Source organism: Caloenas nicobarica, chromosome 11 (assembly GCF_036013445.1).
Source record: "Caloenas nicobarica isolate bCalNic1 chromosome 11, bCalNic1.hap1, whole genome shotgun sequence".
NCBI classification, from domain to species: Eukaryota; Metazoa; Chordata; class Aves; order Columbiformes; family Columbidae; genus Caloenas; species Caloenas nicobarica.
Genome location: NC_088255.1, coordinates 12,978,654 through 13,004,285, shown reverse-complemented (window position 1 = coordinate 13,004,285; position 25,632 = coordinate 12,978,654). Strand labels below are relative to the sequence as shown.

Genomic DNA, 25,632 nt, shown 5'->3' with positions numbered 1-25,632 from the left:
ACACCTACAGCTGAACATCACAGCTAAGCACAACGGTGCAAATTAGATTCTAATGAGAAAACATCAGTTGGTTCTTTGACAATCTTGCCATTCACTGATTTACTTCTAATGAAGACACACTCCAACCAGCAAGCTCATCGTGTTAAAGGTCAAAGCACGTTCAAAAAAATGTCTCGAAAAATCAAGGCAAATGGGAAACCTGTAAAGAAACCTTCTCATAAAGTGGCGTGGCAATTAGAGTAATTGTGCAAAAAGCCTTCTTCGGTAAAAAGTAAAAGAAATTAAGCTGCCACTACTGTAACAGGTTAGATGAAAATCAAAATTTAATGTATTCTCCCTTGTGTCATCTTGTTTTGTCAAGACATCAAATAGAATTGGAAAGTACAAAATAACAAGCCCTTGAGAAATCACAGAAGCCGACCTTTTTGATGTTGTTGGTTTACCTTGTTCTCAGTTATTTGAACAATGATGTTTCAGATTTAAGGGCAAGATAAAGCTTAAAAATTAAAACCCGTTGTCAGTTTGGAGAGGAGGGGGTGTTGTCTCTCCCAAATAACAGAGCATCTTACCTAATCAATGAAGGCAAATCCACCCGAAACTAGTGCAGAGAACAATTAGCAATTCCATTTATTTGTTCAATATTCGGTCTAGGTTTTCTAACATTCGTTCAACTTCATTACAAACTACAGATCCTCCCGCTAGCAGAGGAAACTGTGCTGGAAAGGTTAAAAAGAAAAAAAAAAAAATAAAGGAGGGGGGACAAAAAAAAGAGGCTAGGGAAGAGATATTTGCCAGCGCTGCTTCTCTCCCCAATCTCTCTACACGGCCACTTTAGATCTGCAGATGATTGCATGATGTGGGTTTTTTTTCCCCCTTTCCTTATAACTGGAAAGCGAAGCTGAGCAAGTAAGCACCTTATAAAAACAAAACAGTACAGGACATTTTAACTGAACTACAGCAAAGTAGTTTCCAGTAATGCAGTTCTGCTTTCAATAAAACAAACAAACTGCTCAAAACCAGCCAAGCCTTTCACCAAACAATAACAAATTTAGCTTATGGTGTCACGATGTTCCCACAATCTAGTTTTGCAGGTGTTGATAAAACTACCCCTGCTACCGCTTTTCCCTTGCAAAGAGGGGAGAAAACAACATCAGTAAGTTATCTTGCTACCAGGAAACAATTTAATAAAGTAAATCCGAGTGCTGTGTCCTTCCAGCTTAGGTTTGTCTACAGCAGCTCTAAAATGACTGAGAAATACAGGGTAAGAAAGCACAAGAGCTTTGCAACTCCTTAAACTTTTGAACGCAAAAATCCTTCTCCCCTTACGTTTCCTTCAGCTGCCCAGGGCATGCAATCACAAATTCAAAAAGCAAAGCACTTTACACCTAAGTAGTAATTTGTTTAGCTTCAGTATTTTAAAAACAACACAATTCTCCAGCGACATCAGTGCTTGAGCATTGCCAGGTTAAAATGCTGCGTGAGAAATCGCTCTGACTGCCCTGCATCACTTTCAATGCCTAAAAATCCCCTTTACCCTTCTCCACACAACTTTTGCAACCCTTTTCTTCCTCGCACACAACTGAAGTCAACCCAACTTGTGCAAACGTCAAAGCCCACCGTCCATTAGCGCAGTAATCCATCTGTGACCCAGCGCAACCCGGGGGCGACGCGTTATCCACAGTGGTGTCTGATAACTGTTTACCCCCAGCATAAATTTCAACATGGGGCTCAGAGCTACACTTTCAAAATGTGCAGAGGGCTCAATCCAGCTGGAGAAGAACATGAGGCACCCACAGCTTCCTACGAGCAACGAGATCCCCAGAAAGCCAGCGCTGAGATTTCATTTCTTCCCTGTCGATCCCATTATATTTATGACTTCTCTTTAGTTCAGCTGGGTGACTGGCCAGAGCATGCCTGAGAGCTTGTCTTTTTTTTTAAAAAGCAAAAACTATGCTGCTTAAAAAAGGGAGGGCACAGTACAGTGTATGTTGAACAAGACCAAAAGAAAAAAAACAACTGTAGCAAACAAAAAAATTTTCAAAGCAGCCCTTCCTATCATAAGCTTTCTGATGATTTATGGTTTACCAACTCAGCAAGGTTACGCAACACTGCATGCCTTTAGATGCATTATTTGAGTCAGTTGAGATTTAATTAAGATCACAGCCTCCAAAATCCCTGTCAAATGAAAATTCACAGAAGACAATACACTATATATCCTCATGCAGATAGTCACCATTCCATGCTCTGGAATAACATAAGTTAATCCTCGTTTCTATGGTGGCAGACAAAAGTTCACTAATTTTGTTTTCTTTTGACACTTGTGTTGTTTTCTGTTTTATGTCATGAGATCATTCCCTTTTGAGAAGGGGAGGGGAGCTGATATAGGGGGAGAAGAGGGAGAGCAATATGTCTGAATATGGCAGCAGATGTATTTTGACATTCTCACAGCTCTGCCGTGATGTCATCAAGTTTTCATATAATTAACCCCTGCCAGTAAGAGCATCATTTCATGACATCTGTCCATTGGGAAGAAGAGGAAGGAGTCAGGGACAAAACACGAAAAGTGCCTCAATCTTTCTCTCACACTAAAACTAAAATCAAACAAAATTAAATAAAGGCTACCAAAATAGCATTTGCATCTTCCGTGAGCGACTGGCTTTTCCCAATTCATTATCTGCCCCAGCTGCCTCCTCACCTCGGATGTGCTCTGAAACCACACATGTCCAGTTCCTGGCTGCACCTTCTCCTCCTGATGGTCCTGGCACATGGGAACCCCTTTGCTCTACAGTCCAGTTCCTCTACGTGCCAAACACGAGCACGTTAAATAAAGCAATACTTCTTACAGAGAAATTGCTAGAACTTTACCTCATTCCAGTGTATTTCTATTTGCATTATCTTAATATCTGCTCACTTATCTCATGGTTTAGAAGTGACAGGTGCTAGCGGTCTTTTGTTTGACAGGCCACTACACAAATAACTGTCTTGCCTGAAAGGGCTAATGCACTACTAATGAACAATAAATCAACTTTGATTATAAAGTGTCACACCAATCAGTTTGCAGTTCAGCTCTATCACGGTCTAGGCCAAGGCAGCTACTCTGTTTAGGAAGGATTTGGGTTTCATCTCTGCAGCCTTATCAATGAAATTTTTTGGAAGTAGTCACAGGAGATCACTGAAAGCCTCTGACAGCAGATTTTCCGCTGGCTGTGAGGAGAGTGCCCGCTTTTAGAGACTTCTAGGCTGCTGCTGCAATAAATACACAATCAACAAAAGCCATTTCTTCACCAGACAGAAGCACACTCTAATGACACATTCACGCATAAACGTGTCTTTTAGCTGTGACTGTTAAGATAGAGAGAAGCAAATAGCATTGCTTTTTAACTTGACGTAAAGATGTCTGAAAGCTCCGCACAATAAACATACTTATGAGGGGCCCAATCCAGCAAATACTAATTTAGCAGGCAGAGTGCTTATTGCTTCGGGGGAGAGAGGGAGAGAGGCTCCTCTCCTATTACAGCTATTGCACACACGCAAGCCATTCCAGGATCGGGCCCGGGAGCATCAGGCATGAAAATTAGCCCTGATCTAAATGAAAAAGACTTTAACACTTCCGTTTATTTATAAAAGGCAAACTAGCCTGCGTAAGTCACTTTTTATTAGAAATAAACTTCAGCGATTTATTGTAGTTTGCAATTCAACACTCCTTGCTAGCATAAATCTAACCGTTTCGTTTTCATAAACAGATCTTAGTCACCCCGAATGATTCACATTTCCTGCCACCAAACTTGTTTTTATTTAAAAATATAAGACGGTAGCACTCCGAACGCCGGCACACGCACCGAGATGACTGTGTCGCGCTATCGAGTGGCTTTTCCCGACCACCAGTGCAAGGACAAGTCGAAACCCTCAGTGTTTTGTGAAGCGAGCTGGCTTTGAAGGAGTTAATTCCAAAGAGGAAGAGTGTGTGTGCACTTTGCTCTAAACTTACCACCCACTTCCTAAGGGTTCCCTCCGCCCCACCGCCACCCCAGAAAAACCGTCTGGTTTGCACTGAAATCCAGGCTCGCGGGGTTGACACTTAACTCAGCTGCGTTTACATCCCGTTACGTTTATTTCGCTGGGGTTCATAACACTAGTCAATGTCAAAAACAAAGCTCACTCACTTAATTCCCCCCCGGTAAATTGACTGGTGAACCCATTCAGCAATCCCGGTTCCTGACATTTAAACCTGACGAAGTATTTTACCCGGCCCTGGGCACTTTCCCTCCTTCCTCTCTGCTCTTCAAAACTACAGCACGGAAGTAAAAACTGCCCGGCCGGCTCCGCGCACCCAAACTGTCAGAACAAAAGACGGGTAAAAACACAAAACTCATCACTTTCAAAACCCTCCAGCGAGTTGCAAAGCGCGCACACCGCACCTCCCTCCTCTCACAGGCGGGCGCGGACCCCGCGGAACCGGCCCGGCAAACTCCCGCCCCGACAGGAGCAGCCGAGGCTGGAGCATCCCGGCCTCTTTCCGCCAGTTGGGGACCGGGCCCGCCGTCCGTCCCCCCCCCCCAACCGTTCGCAGGGCACCCACCTGGGCGGCGGCGGGCGGCGCGCGGCGCGCCGGGCCATGGAGCGTGCGGAGCGGAGCGGTGCGGGGCGGTGCGGGGCGGTGCGGGGCGGTGCGGAGCCTCCGCGGGTGCGGGCGGAGTGGCCGGGGCGCGCGCTGCTCGCGGGCTGCCGCCGCCGCGCGCCGCCACCCGCGCGGCCCCGCCCTGCGCCGCCGCGCACACCCCGCCCCGGAACGGGGCGCCCCGCGGGCCCGGCCCCCCCTTCCTCCTCCTCCTCCTCCTCCTCCCGCGGCGGGCACCGCGCTGCCGCCGCGCCCCCTGACCGTCCCCACCGCCCGAGCGGGTAAAAGCCGCCCCCCTCCCCGAAATCAATCTGTTTTGCGGGCGCGGGCGGGGGAAGTGTCAGGCGGCACCGAGCTGCCGGCACGGCGGGGGGAAGGAGAATCGGTCCCTCCTTCCACTGCAACTTTCTCTTTTCCAGTGAGAAGTGGCCTTTACTCTCCTCTCGCCTTTCCCCACAGTTTAATATCGGAAAATAATAATTAAAAGAAATACAACACAACAACCACAAGAAGCCTCTAACAGGAGTTTGCACCAAGCAGACTAGTGCGCCCGGCCTGCGAACGGGACCCCGGGTGCTGATCTCCCTTCAGCAAGAGAGGGGGACCGGCCAGACACAGGGAGGATGCTCAGATACACCGGGGGGATACTCAGACACTCCAAGGGGATGCTCAGATACAGGGGGAGATGCTCAGACACCCTGGGAGGATGCTCAGATACACCGGGGAGATGCGCAGAGACGGGGGGATGCTCAGACACACCAAGGGGATGCTCAGAGCCGGGGGTGGGGGTGCTGCTCAGACACACCAAGGGGATGCTCAGACACATCCCCAGCCAGGGGCTCCTCTGCCAGCACCAGCCACCGCCACCTGTTCTGAAGGTGGCCGAGCCCTCGAGTTTGGTGGAAGCGAACCGTGGTGTTTGGCTCTGCGGCACCTCGGCACCATCAGCAGTTTCACATCACTCAGAACCAGCTTCCGCCACCTCTCCTGCGGGGGAGCTCAAAGAAATAACTTTTCGTGGCCCCCAGACTGCAACACACAGACACGACCCTGTCACTGCGCTGTCTCTCAGCCAGGCACTGCCATGGCTCTGGTAACCTAATTTCTCTTGCCCAAAAAGCTACTATCTACTTCATCTCAGGCAGTAATACTTGGTAAAAATCTCTCCTGCCATTTCAATTTAATTTTTTAAAATATTTTCACATGGTTTCTGAAGACAAAATTGCCATAGATAGTTAGTTCACGTGCAAGTAACTGGAAAGACAGACGCTGCCCTGACACGGTTCCCAGGCAGAACTGTACTTTATTTGCAGGAGTCGAGGGCTGTCAGACAATAGCCCCATTAGTTCTGCTGCTGAAGAACCTCACAAGAAGCAAAGACAAAGGACCCAATTTACTGACAACTTGTGATCTGATGTTAAATGGGATGTGATATGGATTGCTTTCCACCCTGAAGTGTTTGCGTGTCAGATAACAAATTTATTAATGGGATTTTTTTCAGGTCACAAAAATGTGACCCCACCTTCTTATGAATATTTAATAAGGGACTAAGGGCATCTTTTGCAAGACCCTAAATCTGCCAGAAACAGCCTACATGAATCAGAAAGCGCCTGCCTCTTAAAGGGGCACACAGGCACGGAGCAGGTCAGCACACAAAGGGCAGGGACACAGCCGGTATTTGTAAGTATTATATGTATGCAATTCAAGCAAATAAATAACACACCCACACTCCAACACGCTGGACTCTCAATAACAACATAAACCGGTAATGCATGCAATGATCTAGTAATAATTATCGCCTGCGCTTAAGAGAATCCTTCCTGTCCTGGACTTCAAAGTAATCTCGAGGAAATAAAATTGCTTTGGGGAATATATTACAGAATACACAAACTTTTCAACAGTTTCTCTTACAGACCTGCTGCATCTGCAAAAAGCATCACGGTCGCAGCATCCCCAGCTGCACTCATGGAACAAGAGCATCGGTAGAAAACAGCTCTGTGCATTTAAAACACACCCTTAGTAACTCCACAGCTGAAACACGGAGGGGCTGCACACCCGGGCAGTCTGTGCACACCAGTCATAGGATGCTCCACAGACCCCAGTTCAGAAATCATCTGATCTAACTCGCTTCCGCAGCACAAACTTCTCATGCATGCATGACCCTCAATCCTATTAAGTCACATCTTCAATTCTTACAGGGCGTTTCACAAAGATGGACCCAGGTACACGCAGCTCAACGAAAGACCAGTGCCCTCCTTCTGCCCTGACTGCTGGCTGCTCACGTATCTTTGGACCAAGCTCCGACTTACTATATTTATTAAAAAGGGGACTCTATGAAGCCTACAACTTCATACAAGGCATTTATCTTCTTTCCACGGGCAAAGAAAAAGCACAGGTCTGTGAGTTACACACAAAGCAAAAGCACAGTGCTGGCTCTAGCACTGACAATTCTTCCCAGCCTTAAGGAAAAGTCATCTAGACATTTTTGTTGCTTTTTGTTCTGTTTTGTTTTGAAAAACATCTATCACATTGAGGATGCCTCTCTCTCTGAGGGCTCAGTTTGCAAAATTTCTGGCCTTGCTGTAGAGTTGCCTGCACACCCACCACTTCAAAGGCAGGCAACGGCCCCGACATCTCTGTCTCCTCATCTGCAAAACGGGAGTAACACTACTCATTTCAGGATCTTCTGTAGACCAATATTTGCAAAACACTTTGAAAATGAAAGGTGCTGTCTAAGCACTGAGTGCTGGCCACAGAACCTGCAAGCCATATTTTTAAAGCATTTTATACCCTTTCATATAAAAGCTTCATACCTGCAAAGCTCAGCCAACATCTGCTGTAGGCTAAAACCTTCGGTCTATTCCCTTAGTAACAGAGATGGTAGCACTTGTTAAGTAAGGTCACCATGAAATATAATGCATTCCTAAGCCAGCAAAATATTTTAAAAGACTGAGAAGAACCATAAACTCCCACTTTAATTCCATTAAATTACAGAGAGTCATCACAGACAGAGACAATCAGACAGGGATGTTCAAAACAGAACACAAAAAGTAATAGATTAAAAATAACCGCAAATGAGCGTGGCAGACTAGGTGGCTATCTATACCGGCTATCTGCTCATGAGATCTGGTTCATATTAAGTGGTGGCATCAACACCCAGGTGAAAAAAAATTATCACTGGAGTACAGCATGGGCTCTACGGTCCAAGTCAGAGGAATAGCCTATGAACTACAATGGCGATGAATACAGTGGAATAAATGGTTTTATTATGCCATTGTTTTACATGGACACTTAATTCACAGACTTCTGCAGGTATGTAACCACGCAGAAACCATGGACTTGCCTATCAAAAACCACCAGCTGCCTCCGGGGCAAAGAGAAAGAAAAGACGAGACACCCACACAGTGCAACCTCCTCTAACCAGAGTTAACCTGCCCCAAATTAAGGAATTTTATGTCTAGTCCCAACACAAGGCAATTTCTACCTAAGACAGCAATTCGTCTGTTCTTGTCCTCAGGATGCTCCCCTGGGCAGGCAGGGCCAAATAAGTCTCACTTTGCTCTCTGGCAGCAGACGGTGGGCCAAATCCTCTTCCCCCATCCCCGAGCACAAATCTGGAGCAATTCAGGTGAATTTTGGTGCGGTTGCCCGTGGGCAGCCCCGCTGCTCACCGAGGAGCCCGCCCGCCGGAGCCAACGCCAAACCTGGCAAATTACGCTGCTCAGCACACGGGCCGGTTTAAAATCAAGCTGCTCTTTGCAGTTCTGAGGGAAAAAGCCATCTCGGATAATATTGCCGCTCCTGGATCCCCAGGCCCATTTTTGTGGGGTTAAATCACATTTTCCTGTTTTGAGAATGCTTCATTTGCCCTTGTTGATGTTTGAAAGACCTATGAAAACAAACGGGGAAAACAACTGACTAAACAGGAAACAGCGAAACTTATTACCCACAAAGTGCTGAGAAAAAGGACAAAGTAAACATTTTTTCTTGTCATTTTTAATAATCTCAAGCTAATGCCTTCATGGTAAAATATCCTCAGACAGAAAAGTAATTTTTAGGCTGACGGTGTCTCTAGCAAAACAGGACAGCAAAGCAATTAACATTTCAGTAACGCTTGTGTCCCTGTTGCTCTTCTTTTTTTTGACGTGAAACTGTCATTTTCCTTATTGGCCCTGCAAATTCTGCACGAGGAAGGCTCTTTAAATCCCCTCAGTGTTGTACAATGGTTTAAATTTCACTTCATGGCATGCTTTAAATTACCATTCACATCTTCATTTAATGCATCATTTTATAATGCCAGTGTTACTAGTTAATTTATATATACACAGCAGGATGTGTCAACATTCAGGTGAGTTATGAATATGATTGTGCAGGAGTTATGGAAGACATTTCAGTAAAATTATGGTTCCCTCTAAACATAAAAATATTAATAATGTATCAAACATCACAGGTAAACAACAAATTTTATATAATTGCACCCCACATGCTTCCAGATAAATAAACATAAACAGCAATATTTTTGCTCTGCATTCATATTTGATTGATCTTAATAAATTGCCATCTCCTTTCCTAATAAACTGTAATCTCTTGTTTCCGCCACAAAGTAAAATTTATTAGCACACTCTCCTACCAGCAGGTCTGCATCACTCACAGCACAGTGTGCAAATTGTTCCGAGTATGCTTGGGCATTATTCATAATTTATTTTTCTGCCCCAATGTACACAATATATTGAAAGGTAATCACCACTAACTGTTCTCAGTTACTTTCCCTAATTATGTGAGATAGCATTTACGTCACGTACAGTAGAGGAAATGCTGCAGTTTCCATTAAAACTCTTTTTTTTGCCATGGGTTGAAACATGGTGTTCACACAGAGAAAATCCTAGGACAAGGAAGACTGGAGGTGTTACCTGGTAGGAGATGGCAACACCTCCACTTGAAAAGAACAACCCCTGTCTACCAAATAACTTACTGGGCATGACAACAGCAATGGCTCCGAGAGGAGTAAGTGTTTTGGCATGATGTTAAAGTTGCCATGGTAAGAAAAAAAAAAAAAAAAAAACAAAAACCAAACACACACACCACCACACAGAATGAAACATCAACAAAACAAATGTCAATCAAACACATTTTTGCCCGTTAAGTATTAACCAGTGGACTCCTGGCCAGCCCAGACAGACGCTCTCCTGCTCATGGCCCCTGTGCAGGCAGGTGGGCGCTGCGGGCAGGAGCAGCCCCAGTGCCCCCAGCTTTGCCTTTTGAGGTGGATCACCCCAGTCTGGGGCTGGTGCGGGTACCGCTGGTGTGAAACGGCCAGTCAGATGCGCTGCCCTCTCCTGGCAATCGGCTTCTGGCATCAGGAGACTTCATGCTTCACCTCATCACAAAGAATCCCCTTCGAAAAAACCATGCCTACTTCCACAACAACGTACGTACACACACCCCTACTACACACATATATAGCCACAGATTTAAAATAAATCAGACTAAATATGGGACCTTTTACCTAGAAACACCTATCAGTGTGTTACACAGCTTACTTGCACACAACCCGGGAGTGCCGAGCTACATATTCTGGTTCATCTGTGAGAAAAACCTGTATCACCGCTGGGCATCTTGCCGGTTTTTACTCACTCTGTTGGGAACACATGTCGGAGTATTTTCAATAAAACACCTTCTTAGCAGTAATGGGCCACTGTTCTCATTTCAATGGTCCCCAAGGTTTCATGATACAGTATATTTAGCTGGCTCATAGTTCCAAGTTTTCCTCCAACATTCAAGAGCTACTTTTAATTTTTTTAAAGAAAGCACCCATGGGAAGAGCTTTTGCTCATCTTTTCTTTAAAGAGGAAAACAGTTAACTTTGCACATGCAACAAAACAACTCAAATTATTTCCTAAAGAGGTGTTTAGGCAACAGCCCTCATGGTTAGACAGGAGCAGACAGAAAAGCTGCAGCGCTGCTGATGCTACACGGGGAAGGAGGCACCAGGATCTCTCTGCTCCAGCTAGAGCAAACGGGTGGCACCACGGCTCCAGGAATCAAATGCACCTCCAAAATGCCAAAAAGCAGCAGAACAGAGTGGTTTGCAAAGCTGGCAAACAGTGCTAAAGCCAAGAAGGCTTACTGCAGGCAGGAGGATGCAGAGCAGCCCTCTGCCTCTGAGCTGAGTCTGGTTGCCATGCCAGACTCGCCAAGTATGCTGCAAGGCAGGGCTGAACTACCAGGAGGAGCTACTAAAGGTTACCATCCCGGGTTCTCCTGTATATGGATAAAAAGCTCCTTTGAAAGCAGAGCATGGTGACAGAGGCCTCCACATAGGGTGCATCTCCTCCTCCTCGCTGTCTCTGGGTCAGGCGCGTCCCCTCGCTCAGCCTGGCAGGACGGGGCACAGAACGGGAGGAGAAGCCGGTGGCACGCTGCAGGGCAGGAGGGGACCCAGCTTTGGCACAGCCATCCCCTGGCCTTTGGCCATGTCAGTCAGGTTGATGGTGCACGTCTGGTTTCACATGGACAAGAAACAGCCGGCCGTACGGGCTAGGCAAACACAACTACGGGACTTTGCTCTCACATCCCTTGGGGCCATCCAACCGGCTCAGAGCCCTTTGTGCGGCACTAAGCGGGGCTGGCTGTGTGCTTTGGGGCTTCCCTTTGTCCTTCCACTCCTGCCCTTCACAGCGCAATGCCGTGATCCATCACTTCTTCCCAAATAAACCGGGCCCAAACTGAGCTCAAGGACAGGGGCCTCTCATCCCACCCCCCTTCCCCAGGCAAAGTGGGCTCCTGTCTGCAACCCAGCGTTACAACCCATGGACGTTTCCTATCCCAATCCCACTGCCGCTGTCCCAATCCTTTTCTCCCATCTGAGCAACAAGAAAAAGGATGACACTGAGAAGCAGCGAGTCTCCGACCCAGCAGGGGATGCGGCGGGGCAGCTGGGACCCACTTCTTTACTGCACCAGTCATGGCAAAGGGTGACCAAACAAAGGGATTTGTCTGGAGCCCCTTACTACAAATTTGTTTTCCCATCACAGGAGAAATCTCTCAGATGCGCCTGAAGACTTGGGGCAGGGCTGCTTGGGTTGGAAAAGCACAAACTCGCCGCAAAGTGTAACAACAGAGGAATACTACAAAAATCCACGTCTGTGAGTGAAACTGTTATTTATGCTCTGGAAGCAGATGACAATTCTCTGCCACTAAATGCAGCCACTTCTGGGATGGATGGTGGCAGCAACTTCGCCATACAGAGCTCTGGAGGAATTCAGGACACCTGAGGCACCAAATCCTTCACTCGAATGAAATTGCAGGGTGATTAAGCAGAGAGAATTTAACTATCCAAACTGTAATTTGGCCAGCACAATGGATCTAACACCCCTATTCTTGGGAGGAAAAAAAAATAAGTACCGTATTTGAAGTTCAAAATCTAATTAACTATTTGAGAAAAAGAATTCTGTTTTTAAAAGAAAATTCCTAACAATATAAAGAGAATTAGTGCCAAAGTTTTTGAAGAACAGCATAAAATGGTATGAAAAATGTATGATATTGTAATAATAGGAATGACTGCATTTGCTCAAATGTTCCTTATACCTTATAATACAAGAATAAAATACACTGTAAATCCTTCTATCTACATAAGTTCACTGTACGGAAAAATCTCTCCTTTAATAGGTTTACACCTTTAACATGTATTAGTTTGGAAAAGTCCTAGGGTATAATTATACATCTTGGTTTGGCACATTAATAGCTGTTCCCTTCATTTACTGATTTCTTTTACTGGTCAATTTGCTATTTTACTACACTGCTTTTACAGCTCAGCTTCCCAGCGGCACCTTCCACCAGCAGACCCCGTGCTGGGAAGGGGAGAGGGTCTGAGCTGATCAGGGGCTGGTGGCCCCTCAGGGAGGTGGTTTTTGGTACCTGACTCTCAGCCATTTGCACCTACGATGCCCATCGGGGATGCGGCGTTTGCACCGGCGTGTGCCAGCGAGCTGCAGGTCACAGGCAGAAGGAAGCGGAGCTGCCCTCGCCTCCTTGAAAATCCACACAGAAATATGTCCTTCGGGCCCAGGAGAAAACAAGTCAAGCTGGGCTTCTCGCCATGCTGCTCCTTCTCACGCCATTTCCCCCCAAGCCTCCTCTACCACCTTGCATCTCCGGATTCCTCCTTTGCTCCAGGCCCTGCTCGCTTGGCCACAAATTCCGCTCTCTGCTCCCCTGGAGCTCCGTCCCCATCGCTCCTCCTTGCTCTCCCTCTCCCCAACGGCTGGGGAGACCTGGAGAGATGCTCACCTGGGATGGGATGCTCACCTTGCTCCACCACATCCCTGGGAAAGGATCATTTCCCCGCCACAGAGAAGGGACACCCCTAATGATCTGCCCTACCCATCCCCACCGGTTTGCATCCCTCAGCTCCAGGCTCAAAGGCAAAGCTGGCGTTCGCTAAGCCTCTGTCCAGCTTTTACAGGTTTTTTTGACAGTTTAAGAGGGTTTTCATGCGTTGTAGCAGAGCCATTCATTTAATGGCTTTTCAGCACTGCCATTATAAACCAGAACTTTTCAGGTGTTTATTACTCAGCTTTAAAAATTGGCTCTATGCTGAAATTTGGCAAAGTGTCAGCCTAGGAGAAATTTTTTTTTTTTGGCCAATTTTGTACTCTAAAAAAAATGACCCCATTTTGGCCTCCATAAAAATGCAGTTCTTGCTGCCTCGGTGACACTGGTGAAGTAACAAGTCAATATTGTAATATGGCCAGCAGAGCTGCAGTGATTTAATGCCTAAAATTGCTTTGAAGGTGAAGAGTGCTATTGAACTGCTAATTATTAACTATTATTACTGATCCTGCCACACAACAAAGATGAAAATGGAAAACAAAGGGAATATGAAACACCACCAGGGAAACAACGCAAATTTGAGACAAGGGTCCAGCCCTGATGTAGAAGGAGCTGGAAAACAAGAGTCAGGAGCAGGGTGGACCCCTCCAGCCAATGGAAGAAGAATGAGCGGAAACGAAATATTATTTTTCATTTTCCAGGATGGTTTTTCAAATACAAATAAAATACAAATGATACGTGTAACTTACTCCACGCCAAAGCTAGCAACAATGTACGATCAAAAGCAGCTCTGAACCAACCTGAACTGAGGTCAACGGGGACTTCAGGTCGCTCAGCTGGAGCCAAGAGAAACTTTGCCATTTATTTCAATATGCAGAAGACAGAGCCTTGAAGGTGCTGGGACAGGCGACCCTGCCCTGGCAGCCCAGCAGACATGCATCGACATAAAAATGGGCTGGGAATTTCAAAGGTCCCAAAAGATGTAAAGCACCCCCTAAATCTTGGGGACCATTTCAAATCCCATCTACACCAGAGCCGCAGCAGCGGCAGCACACACAGCCCAAAATCTGACCTAGGCTGATCCCACTTGGCTGAAGAGGGGAAAAGTGAGTGATCTGCTCTATAGCTCCCACACCTCCCCACTGTGCTACCTGCTCAAGGGACTGCGGTTTCCTAGAAGAAAGGTAATAGGGTGAGTATTTCTTCTTTGAGGGAAAGGATGTGGACCAGAAGACGAGCACAGCCAGGGCACGCTTCCATTTGGAAAGTGCCGTATCAAAGCAGCCCAGAGAGGTCACCGGGGCCGCTTTCAAACATAGTAAAAAGAAAAAACAATTTATCTTTACAGAAACTTTCTGCTTGTCTAAGTGGCAGCTATTTAAATACAATTAACGAGCAAATGATTTTAAAATTACAATACATTTAATAAGGCAGCATCGCAAACAATTTGCATCTCATTAAAATGTTTGAAGCTGCAGAATCAGCCTCCCAAATAGGCTGCACATCAGGTGGGAAACCCAGACAGAGCCAAAAGCTTCTGCACCCTCCTCTGGCACGGGACACATGCTGGGAAGATGGCAGAGCAGGGGATGGATGGACCACGGAGCCTCCGGCCAGGCCAGCCCTGCGGGGAGCTCCGGCCACGGCTCCCGGCACAAGGAAGGATGCCACGAGCCAAAGCCTTGCTGGAAGTGGGTGTAAAACGAGGAAGGAAGGAAGGAAAAGGGTGTGTGTGTGCATGTGGGATGGGCACTTTTTAATATACACTCGTGAACAAAGAGTTGAAAGAAATTTCAAGCTATTTACCCAGCTATATATATATAATTAAAAGTTTATAGATTACACCGCCACAAACATTCCGAGATTGCGGCTGGGTTTGGACACACGTTAACTCCCAGGAGCCTCCCGTAGAACAATCCCATCCCGACACGTGCAGCAGGAAAAGCCTCAAACAAGCAACTACAGTTTCAAAAACTTCCAACTCACTTTCAACTGTGATTTACTGCGGTGGCTCCATTTAATGTGGAGGATGTAGGAGCACTTCCCAGATCACACACCACTTCCCCACGTGCCTTTGGGCTTCCTTCAGAAGAACACGCTGCCACACCAAGATCCACTGCCTGGATCACGTCCTAGGACGCAGGCTTTGCTAGGCACAGCTTTATACAGGTACCCATGTGGGTAAGGGCTGCTGGTTTCTCTGTCAGTGTAGCTCTTGTCGTACAAGACCCTTCTGTTGTAGCCCATGGAAGGGAGTGCTCTGCAGGAGACGGGTGGGAAGCTAGCGCCAGGGAGTGGGAAGGAATATGCACAGCCGCCCTACCTGTGATGCATTAACGAATTCCTAGATGAATGAGGAATGCAGCTAAACAACCTTAATTTCAATTATTAATATGAGAACACATCCATGAGAAAGGACGTCCCTGGATAAGTCACTTTTCACAATCAGCCTCAAGTGCTGGCACCATCTGCTAATAACATGACTTATGCACCAACCACACCTTTAATCTAAAAGCTCGCTCCAAAGTACTTCACGAACTGAAAAGGCACAAACAACACTTTCTCTAAAGTTCAGCCCAAGTTCTGATACAACCTTTTACTTTCTGTGCTTAAAACAGGCTCTGGAGCTGCGCATGACAGTTGTTTAACGCTGTGCAGCGCAGTTATATACAACACTGGCAGGAGAGAGCGAGAAAATAGTTTACAATTGAATCTGCAGAGGAAATTTGGGTAAGTTGAATGTAATTATCCATTTGGAAGCTGGCCAAGGGCTGGGACTACTCAAAACCAGGAGGGAAGCTGTAAGGAGCGGCCGGTTTTGCTCGTCCTTTGGAAGGCAGCGCCTCCGAGCTGCCCTGTGGGGTGTCGCTGGGTGCTGCTCGGGGGGAGCGAGCACGTCACCCCTGCTGCCCCCGCCCGGGGGCTTTGCTGGGATCCACGGCTCCCGTCCCGCTGCTACGAGACCTGCCAGTGGTTCCTCAGCACCTCTTTGAGGAGGGGAGCAGCTTGCGCCCAGGAAGCCCCATTTAAAAAAAAAAAAAAAAAAAAAAAAGATGGAAAAAGTGACTAATAATAAATAAAAAACACCGGCAGAAGCAAGCCAGTTGTTGTGCTGCCACGCAACGTGCATGCCACCGGCTCTGGGAGCGGCATGCCGGAGGAGCCCTGGAGTCCTCCGGGTGCTTCCCGGGTCTCTCCATCGCCGGTGCCGTCACCGCCGGCTGTGTCACCCCAAAGCTTCCTGCCCGGAGATGCCACCGATGATCGACACAGGCCTCATGCATTTCTTTTTCAGACCTGTGGTTTTGTAGTTTGTCAAAACAGGATACTCTTTAAATTTAAAATGCTACAATTTAAACAAAGACAAAATAGTTATTGCTGTTTTAGCAACCAGACACCAGGCTCTCCTCATGTACACACCATTTTTTGTTTTTAAAAGGCCTTTGTCCACGTTTGCCAGCACGCTATCTCTGCAAACCTGGATGTGAAGACAAGTGCCTAAGCAAAACAACGATCACTTTCTATGAATTACTGAACATGTGTAATTCATTTATCTGTAATATTGTGCTAAACTCAGCTCCAATTAAACAAACGAAAACACCTGCTTAGCACACATAGATCTTTCCATACCTCAGGGGAAGACACATCAGTGTGCTCTGTAGTACAATCTGGCTCAGAAGCCTGCACTAACAATGCAAAGCTGGGATTTTTTTTTTTCTTTTTTTTTTCCTTTTTTTTTTTAATGCACATAGGCAAGAAGATTTAAAAAAACCACAGATAGTGAGGTTGTGGGGGAGGAGTATTTTTTAAAATGTATTTCTGTCTTTAGCACATGCAGTTCTATCACATTTAATCGCTCATCAGGGGCTTCTCACTGGCACTCAGACCCAAGGGCGTGCATCACTCCAGAGAACAAGGTGAGATAACAAAACCTTCAAAACACACTCAACTGGCCCCAGACCTCATGATACTGTAAAACTCTCAGAGAGACCTCATGTTAACAAATCTATTGAGCCAGGGGAGAAGACGTTTCCTTCTTACGGACCGTGGGCACCCACCAGTGCTGCGCAATGTCCCCGCTGTCCCCCCACATTAACGGGTCGGAAACGCACCGCAGACAAACCGAGGTCACCCCAACACACCGACCCTGGGCGCTGAGACCGCTCTAGGCCCCCCCGGACAACCAAGCAGCAGCGAACAAGACACAGCTTCACCTCACACACGTTTTGAACCCAGCAGGGGGTGTCCCTTTGGGGGTGCCGTGGGCACCCCCGCTTGGGGCTGCTTTGGGAGCCCCGGGTGCGTTGCCATCAGGAGCACCTCCAGCCTGCCAGATCCCTACACTTAACTCATTTCCTATTCTTCACTCAACTGCCTGCAGACAATAAGCTGTCAATCAGATCCCCACAAGAACATTTACAATTATCTTCCCTCTCCCGCACCTCAGCATGGCCCCGGACCAACAGCTCCATCCTAAACTGTTCACACATGAGCCGTTTGCAACTCTTCTATTGCCGTAACTGCCCTGACTTGAGAGGCGTGTTAGGAAATTGAATTTCCTCGTGTTTTCAAATAAAAGTACTTTGGTAGTGAAGCACAGAAGCAAAAGAACAGGCCTCCTACAGGTGTGAGGCAAAAGCAACCAGGAATGGAAAAACTGCCCCAGTAATTATTATAGCAGCCTGTGCAAGCAATAAGCTTGTTTGCTGCCTTTTTTATTTTTTAGTTTGCTTTTTTCAGCAAAATCGAAGTTGCAAACTGAAAGTGTTTTGTTTTGCTGGTGTGGTTTTCTTGTTTTGTTTTGTTTTTCTTTCTTTTTTTTTTTTTTTTTAAGACAGGGTGGTCCCCTCCACTCACTCCTGCAGAATTAACAACAAAGCAACAACACAATTTCGCAGCTGGCCCTGCTCCTCTGATGTGTGCACTGCCGGGCTCTCCCAGAAGAAATGGGTTTGTTTTTCTTCTGGGTAGACACAGCTGAGTGAAGGACTCAAAATGAGCACACTTTACAAGCAAACAAACACAAGTAAAAAATAACAGTGATGGAAGTCATAAACATACCTTTCCTGGTAGTGCCAGTTGTGGACAACATGATTTAAAAATATCTGAACTACGTTCTGCATTATATTAATTCTCCTATTCCAGAGAGAAATCCCTGAGACTTTGGGGCAACTTCCAAACACCACAGACTGGGAGACTGTCCAGGATGGGTCTGCTCCTAATAGCACCAAAATCATTGCCATCGCTAAACTACGGTGAAATCAGTAGAGTCATCATTCACTACACTGAGACTTTACTGATTTTCTGCTCAAGGGTTAGCATGGTTAATCGTGAGGAGGCATTCACTCTCCTATTAATTGATTTGGGCAGCACCTTTGATGGCCGTCAAACTGAAAAGTAACTATTGCCACGATGGCTTTTTTCCTCCTATTTTTAAGTCTCATGCAGAATATTTCTACAACCTTTTCTGATGAAAAATAACCTATCCGATATTTCTCACGTCCTTTAAAATGTTTATCCTGCTCCGAACCTGCAGGGTGTAATATCATCAAGGAAGGTCAGGTTTCAGAGAAGCGAAGGGCTTGGCTGTGTGCTCCCACCACTTTGAAAAGACAAACAATAGCCCCTCAAGTGCTGCTGCCAGTGGCACAGCAGCGATTCACGACGGAGGGTTAGAAATCTGAAATTAAAATAAACTGCTTAAAACCTGCAGATACGGAGAGAGACGCAGGAGATCGAATAAAATGGGACAATCTCTTAACCCAATCAACAAAGTTCTCATTGTTCCAGTTTAAGACAAGTAACGTTGCAATAAATATTGAGCAAAGGAAGTTAACCTGTATCCACAACCTTTGAATAAACACAGAAGCTAGAAGTGAAATCAATGCAAGGCCTTTGGCTCTTGCCAACTTGTGCTTTGCTCCTTCTTGCTTGGCCTTGTTTTCACTTTGGGGATTTTTGTTGCCTTCTCTCTTGTTATTCATACTTCCCTGTATAAACTCGTTATCACACGGTAAAAGGAAAAACAGAAGGAACCGCCGGCACGCAGTTAAACAACGTGAATGACACCTCAGTTTTGTTCTGCAAACCCACCTGGGTGCGGGTAATTGGGAAGAAAAGGGCTGAGCACGACACTGACCCGCAGCCCCGTCTCCTCCCCACACACGCAGCCCCACAGACCTCTGCAACCACCAAATCCAGCGTAACGTTTACCCTCTGCGATCGCATAGACAGCATTCGGCATCTCTGGAAGACACCGGCATGTTCGTCTCCACTACAAAAGTCTGAGCATTCAGCTCTTGCTCTGAGTATAAATAAATGCTTTGGTTAGTTCTCGTTTTTCCTGAAGTGGTTTATCCATTCCCGTGCCAACACCTCAGCCAGTAATAAAGGTTTTCACAGCGAGTATTAATTCTGACTTCATTTTTAAATCACATTTCCTTTATTTGAGCATTATTATATTCCATAGAACCAGGCATGAGCATCATGCAAAAGGCATTCTCGTCCACGGTTGTGAATACAGCTGTGTAGGCAGAGGAATATTTGTTTTCCAAGTAATTTGTGCACATTCATAAAATTACAGCTGTCTGCAGTTCTCCTGAAATATCTGCCCTGCTGTTTACAAGCCGTAAAATATAATCTGTCTTTTGTAGGGTTCCAATTGGTAAATTTGGAAAAATATATATATATATATATGCATTATTATTTTTTTTTTTACACTCAGATTGGCTGCTCCCCACTATATACTGGCTATTAAGCCTGTACAACACCAGCACTAACCCGAGGAGCCACTTTCCTGGGACAACAGCAGGCAAACCTCTGCAAGAGCCAGACAGGCTTCTCAAATACACTTTACAGATCACTCAGCAAGTTGCATCTCACTTTTATCCCAGAGTAACCACACCATGAAGAAAACCACACGGAACAGAGGCACGGGTTACAACCCGGCGCTGGGCGAGAGGCTGCCACCTTGGTCTGAAGAGCGTTCATGGGACGGAGCTGGGAGGTTCATCAATTAACAACACGGCCAGTGACAATGGTGACAGATCACCAACAAGCAGGTCTTCATGCATCTATTCTTGCAAGCAAAACCAACAAGATTAAAATTACTAAATTTGCACTGTGGCTATGAAACAACGGGCTGGGCTGGCTATTGGTGCCTCCCAACAGGTTTGCTTTGTATCTTTATCCGAGCTATTAAGAGTTAGCCAAAGCACTTCTACTGATTTTTTTTTTCCTCCCAATAAAAGATGGGATATTTTTCACAAGTGTTTCTGATTTTTGCCTTCTGCTTCATGGCTGTGCAGATAACAAAAGGGTTTCTTTGAAAAGTTTTCTGAATGGACAAAACACCATTCCCTAGGACAACAAAGTCCTTGGGATAGAAATTTTCCACAGCAAATGTGGAAATGTGCACAACACAAATCAAACCTGCTCAAAGCCCGGGACGCGAACCATGAGTAACTCTTCAGCTCAAAGTCTTGATGAGCAGCAAAGTGCACAAAAGCAACCATCCTGCCAAGAAATTACGGTGGGTGTGATCGCTACTGCTGGGCAAACACTGATCACCTTGGTACTACTGGAGTGACTTCAGTGTTAAACCGATTTGAAGGAAAAATCCGAGGTAGGAAGTTATCCCCATCTCAGTGGGATCCCGTGACTCCATCGTACTTCCCAGGTGGTTGTCGCTTGCAGCCAGGACAAACCTGGCTCAAGCTCTTTAACCCCAGGATGCAACCCAGCCAAGAGCTCCATGCGGCTGCACAGGTGTGTTGTAAAAGGCTCAACGTTGAGATGTGCCGCACAGGTTAATAACTTAAAGCAACACACTATTTGAATTCGTACCGCTTAAAAAACGCCAAACGGACGGGACTGGCAAGAAAGCCTTGAGATTAGATAACCACACGTACCGCTTTAAACACCCTCAGGCTGTGTGCTCGTGTCCCCAATGCACACTGACACACGGCCCCAGCTACAGAGCTGCCGCACGACTCCCGTGGTGTAACACGATGGAGGACAATTTTCTGAGGGGCAAACGGCACCAAGGTACAGCACCGGACACCTCAGCAGCCCCAGGTCGGGCACAGCTGCTCTCTGACACCCATCGCTACCTGAACTCCTCCCGTCATCTTCCCACCTTGCTTCGAAACACCATTTCAAAATTTTCTCAGCTAGACACGTTAAACCCAGGATGTAGATTTTCCAATTAGTCTCTGTTTAAACATCTGTTGGTAGACTGCATTTAACATTAGTTATTTGAGCAAAGCACAATTTGATTAGACTGTCTGAAATGGAGCCAAAGTCTGCAAAATAATAGCTCAATTAAATTTTGTTTTGCTTTCATTTGTCTTATACTTTCCTGAGTGTGATACAGTTGCATATAATCAAGTAAACTAATTCCTTTCAAAATGAGAGATTTCGGTGCCTTTTCCATTTTCTCTCAAAGTTTATTTAATAATCTATTCCATCTTATCCACGCTTCATCGAACTTCATCCTGACAACGATGGACATTTCTTTCTTGTGCCTTCGGTCTACTTCAATTTTCTAGGCTTTCAATGATCTGAGATTATGTGCCATTAATGTTATACCTTAAATAGATTAGTAATTTATAAAAGGCAGATTACGCTTATCAGGAAAATAAAAACATTCCAGCGACACAACAGCCTTTCCTTTGTACACATCGCAAGAACATTTTGCCAACCTGACGACATAGCTGTAAAACTGTCAAGCTCCAGAGCCACATCCAAGCGGCATCTCCAATTGTTTCCCTGGGTTTAGTTTCTACTTATTCTGTTATGTTGCACTTGTTGCCCTGAAACTTCAATATTAGCTCTAGAGATTTAAACACATGAGGCAAACAGCTGCTCTCCTCCTGCTCAAGAAAGCTAGATCAAAATGCCTTCTCTCTTGTCTCTTTTCTTTTTTTCCTTTCTTTTTAAACAAATTGCTGTAACTCAAGTATTTCTGGCAAAGTTGACGGTTCTAGGGCAAAATTCTGCTCCGTGATCATCACTGCAGATTCCTCCGGTGTACACTCCTCTTGGTTGGCGCATGAGGAACACCAGAGCTTCCCCACGCTGACTAAAGAAACTTTGCCTTGAGGATTAAAAAAAAAAAAAAAAAAAAAAAATAAAGTCACAGTAACTTAGCTGCTATGTAGATGTGTAAGCGATTTAAATTTAAACATTAAACATTTAAACATTAACTTCTTTCACACTTCTGTTAAATCTCTTAAAGAATGCGTGGGGTTTTTTTCTTTCATCGGAAGAGATTTTTGATACATAGTACTTTTTAGTGTTGGGGTTTTTTTTAAACGTATTTGTTGCAAAGTGTGAACACAAAGGGACAAGCTGAAATGGGTACCTGGCAAGCTCTTCCCCAGCGCGTGCTGCTGAAAGCCACAAGTACTGCTGCAGTTGTTAAAAATGTGTTATTTTGATGCAGAAAGGCGAGGGAACCCTCCAGCACCGGCCCAGCCCTGCCCGGCCCCGGGCAGCGCTTGAACACACTCCTGCCTTGAACATTAGAGGCGGCTAAAGTCCGTGGAAGTTCAAAATGGGATATGTCCTATTTAAAATGTAGAGAGCTACTAAATATGACAACCATCTGATGTATGAAAATTATTCACAACCAAAAACAGACAGTCTGGAAATAGCTGGGATGACTTCATTTAGACAGAATTACCCGAATCTGTTTCTAATATACACAGTACACATAATAAATTTTTACAATATGACAAGGAAAACAAACTTAATAAAAGTTCCTGATCTTTTGTTACACAAGCAAGCTATAGCCATGATGTGTTTATAATATTTTGCCCATGATATCACAGCTAAGTAACAAAAGCTAAGCAACACAAAAACCAGTTTCTAGGTATGACTTCACCTCGCGACTCCCGTCATGACATCGCCGCTCACATCGCCCGGCGTCCCACCTCCCCCAACCTACACCCTGCGCTCCACAAGTACTCGCCGTGTCGCTTTTGACGAATAGTTTCCTTTTTTCCCTCTCCCAGGCACCCTCGGACTGGGGGAGCTGCGGATTTCTGTGACGAGAGTTTGTTTTTTCCCCAACTACGCCAGGACTCATCTGAACGGTAAGAGATTTTTAGCCTGTTTCCTTCACTCCTGGTTATTTGACAAGTGCTTGAAAACCCTGTTATAAACAATCTCTGTAGGAAAACAGATGATGTCGTGCGATCACAGAAGGTAATTTTTTCAAGAACCCAACTTTTTGAGCGTTTCCCAGATGCACCGCGTCAATCTTCCTGCGTTTGACTATCTCAGCTGGTTTTCCAGCCCGGGCGTTTTGCCAGGCGGGGCCGGACTGCCCCTCGTTGTCACTTCTGTTGGATGGCACTTGCCCCCACTCCTGCTCTTCTCGGCTTCGGGACGTTTTCTAACCACTGGACAGGCTCCAGCGCCGAGCACTAATAAGTTGCAGACTGCAGCACGTTAAGTGTGTGTGTGTGCACATGTGTGTCAGATCAGGGCCACGGTTTGTAGGAGCCGGGCGGCGGGGGGGGGTGGAAAACAGTAGTTCAAAAATGCTGCCTACTCAAATTGACAGAAAAGTGACCCCTGCACTTCATCAGAAATTCCTGCAGACTGACAAAATAAAGGAGTTTGCTTTTATCACACACAGTAAGACTCATATGGAAAAATGGAAACACTACATCACTCGACCTTAGGTTGCCCCCTTTTCAACCACAGATGAATATTATGTATAAAAACTGTAAATCAAATTGAGATGTATTAAAGGAGATTCTCTTTTTCTGTATTAAAGGTAATACCTTTTAATCTCTAGATTTATTTTGTAATGTCAAGTAAATGAGAGAGACTTAATTTCCGTAACTGAATTTTGTTACTCTTAAGTGTATCTAGCATCTCTGCATGGTGTTCACATAATTTCCTACACTTTGTTGCGTCAGGAAATAATGAGCAAGCATCACTTACCCAACACTGAGTCACAAATATTTGCCTACATTAACAGAGCATTAAAAGCCATTTTAAACAACTTAAGGAAATTGTGCTAGCCTTTGAACTGTGATTCACTACTAAGAGAAATTAAGAAACTTTTCCTCTTCTAAGGGCAAAAATCAGCTGCCGCAGCCTCCTTGTAATATCACTAGGTCCAAGAGCAGACTTTCCTCTTGCAGATCCCTACACAATAGATTTCTTTGCTTAATGAAACTACTTCTGAAATTTTCCTACACTCAGTGCTGGGTACTCTGAAATTTCAATCTTTTCACATCCTTGAACTCTCATCAACTTTTTTTTTTCCAGACTGTGTCAATAAAATTGATTACTTGCAGTTCTGAACTCTGTTCTGCACATGGAAATAAAACAATTTGTTTTAAAGTATTTTCTGAAGAAGCAGAACTTGGCAATCATACCTACAAGATCCAAAAAAAAAAAAGACAAACCAACCAAGCAAGCCCTCCCCACAAAAAGCAAAACAAAAAGAAACCTCTCCAGCAAACAAAAGAGAAGCAAGCCCTGATTTTATCAGGGCAGCACCGCCAGCTACATTCCTGACATACACATCATCAACCTCACCGTTGTTCTCTTGATTGATATATCTCCCTGACGGATATGAACAATCTTTTCGGATCATTAATATGTTCATTAATTTGTTATCAATTCCAGCTCGCTGTACTTAAACCGCTCCGTGCCGTGGCTCGACGGTGCCTCGGCAGCGCCAGCAAGATCACAGCGTAGGGACCCCTGACCGCCCGGTTGTCGAGATGCCTCATACCTACAACCGATCTGTTGCTTTTACAAGTTTAATCTCGGTATTAAGGAGCTGATTGTGGAACCATGTCGCTATAACATCTTCAACCCAGCTGTACATCATATAAACCGCTATAGGAGGGGGCAGTCTCCCATCATCCCTAGCAGCAGTGCATACCTTTAACTCCCTAATCTGTAATACTACAAAATACCGCTCTCATTTCTTCCCCAGCACAAGTGGACTACCAGCAAGGGTCCAACAGTGTTATTCCTAATTACCTTTTTTTCACTCTTGATCCTGTGGCGCTCATAATTAGTTACCTGGGGCTGCAATCCAATTTGAAGTGATGACAAGAAAGTGATCCATGAAAAAGTAATAAGTTAAATCCAATTTCAGCCTTCCTCTAATTAAATGCACATGGAACTAATGACTCAAACCCTACCATTTCAGTGATAATGGTAATTAGCGAGGTGGGAGTCACTCTCTTTTTTCAACACTGTAGGTGTAAACCACAAGGTAAAATGGCAGGAGCACTCTTAATTACATGTGTCATTTTGTCAGCAATTTACACATTTCTGACCAGTCAGGAAGGTTTCATTTGTTTTCCCCTTCCCCGAGGTGGGTAACACACAGCCGGACCCCGGCACAGCCAGCCCCACGGCCCAACCTGGCTAGAAATATTTTTTTTTTCTTTTTTTTAAACCATTATTCTCTAAATGTTTAATATCAAAGCAGAAAACCCGCTAGAAGATTATACTCAGGGTGCTCTACCAAGACAGAGAGCTGGAAATGAGGGGTCCTGGCTTCGGCTTCTCTTTTCAGTTTTTGCACCTCAGCCCCGACGTCTTTAAAACGTGCAGATGCCAAATCCCCACATACCCCGGCGGAACCCGCACACCTCAACACCACTGAAGATCTGCAGCTCTCTGACCTTGGGCAAGTCACTTAA

The 25,632-nt window shown here is 45.5% G+C and overlaps 1 protein-coding gene across 10 annotated transcripts in view; it reads right to left on the bottom strand.

Moving 5' to 3' along the window:
• The window catches only part of FOXP1 (forkhead box P1), a 384,901-nt gene that overhangs the window by 80,371 nt on the left and 278,898 nt on the right, over window positions 1-25,632 (bottom strand). The window contains exon 1 of one of the 10 annotated variants that reach the window (XM_065642244.1): window positions 4,580-4,644. The exons of the other annotated variants lie outside the window; for them this stretch is intronic. The gene's annotated coding sequence lies outside the window, so the exon portion shown is untranslated. Of the gene's footprint in view, window positions 1-4,579; window positions 4,645-25,632 lie in introns of those variants that run through there. 10 annotated transcript variants of the gene reach the window in all.